This window comes from Sciurus carolinensis, chromosome X, assembly GCF_902686445.1.
Source record: "Sciurus carolinensis chromosome X, mSciCar1.2, whole genome shotgun sequence".
Taxonomy (NCBI): domain Eukaryota; kingdom Metazoa; phylum Chordata; class Mammalia; order Rodentia; family Sciuridae; genus Sciurus; species Sciurus carolinensis.
Window position 1 is genome coordinate 36,396,380 of NC_062232.1, and position 1,310 is coordinate 36,397,689.

The 1,310-nt window shown below is 37.0% G+C and overlaps 1 non-coding gene across 1 annotated transcript; it reads right to left on the reverse strand.

Annotated features, from left to right (window-relative positions):
- Positions 1-657: 657 nt before the first annotated feature.
- Positions 658-734, reverse strand: Trnaa-ugc (transfer RNA alanine (anticodon UGC)). The gene has a single exon. It is a non-coding gene; the product is annotated as a tRNA-Ala (tRNA).
- Positions 735-1,310: the final 576 nt, after the last annotated feature.

Sequence of the window (1,310 nt, forward strand, 5' to 3'; positions counted from 1 at the left end):
AAATAACACAATAACCTTTTCTCAATTTGTTATCTGTTTTTACTTCCTTACAAAATTTTTTTTCTTGTTACTGAGAATTGAACATGGGGTTCCAAGTATGAACACTCTACCTTTAAACACATCTCTCTGGCACAAAGTTTATGCTGAAGAAAAGGCATGAAGTGTTCAGTGGGCTTGGGGAGGAGAAAACAGAGACCTTGGCTGGGCAGAGGGAAGGAGAGTCAGAGAAGGGAAAGGGCTTCTTCAGGGAGTGGGAGATGAGGGGAACTGTGCTCCCTTTCCATTTGGAACAAACTACAGCAATTCATCTCCCCACGCCTTCCTCTGTGGAGTGATATGTTAGTTTTTCATTGCTGTGAACAAAATTTTTGAACAAAAACAATTTAGAGGAGGAAATATTTATTTTGGCTAATGGTTTCAGAGTTCCGAGTTTCTCTAGTGTTTTAAACATGAGTGGGTGCTGGATTTTGTGAAATGCTTTTTCTGCATCTATTGAGAAAATCATGTGATTCTTGTCTTTAACTCTGTGGTGAATTACATTTATTGATTTGTGTATGTTGAACCAAACTTAATCTCTGAGATGGAGCCCACTTGATTGTGGTGAACTAGCCTCTTTTTAATTTTTTTTTCATTTTTTATTTATTTATTTATTTATTTTGGGGGGAGCTGCTGGGGATCGAACCCAGGGCCTTGTGCTTGCAAGGCAAGCACTCTACCGACTGAGCTATCTCCCCAGCCCCTAGCCTCTTTTTTAAAAATATTTTTTAGTTGTCAGTGGATCTTTTACTTTATTTATTAATTTATATGTGGTGCTGAAGATCGAACCCAGGGCATTGCACATGCCAGGTAAGTGCTCTACCACCGATCCACAACTCCAGCCCACTATCCTCTTAATGCGTGTTTGAATGTGGTTTGCCAGTATTTTATTAAGGCTATTTGCATCGATATTCATCAGGGATGAAGTTTTCTTTTCTCGGTGTGTCTTTGTCTGGTTTAGATACCATAGTGATATAAGCTTCATAGAATGAATTTGGGAGTCTTCCCTTCTTTTATATTTCATGGAAAAATTTAAGGAGGATTACTATTAGTTCTTTTTTAAAGATCTGCTAGAACTTGGCTAAGAATCCATCTGGTCCTGGGCTTTTCTTTGTTGAAAGGTTATAATTGTTTTAATTGAAAGGTCTCCATTTCATTCCTTGATATTTGTCTGTTTAAGTTTTCTAAATTCTCATGGTTCAGTCTGGGAAGTTTATGTGTCTAGAAATTTGTCAATATCTTTAAGATTTTCTAGTTTATTGGAGTATAAATTT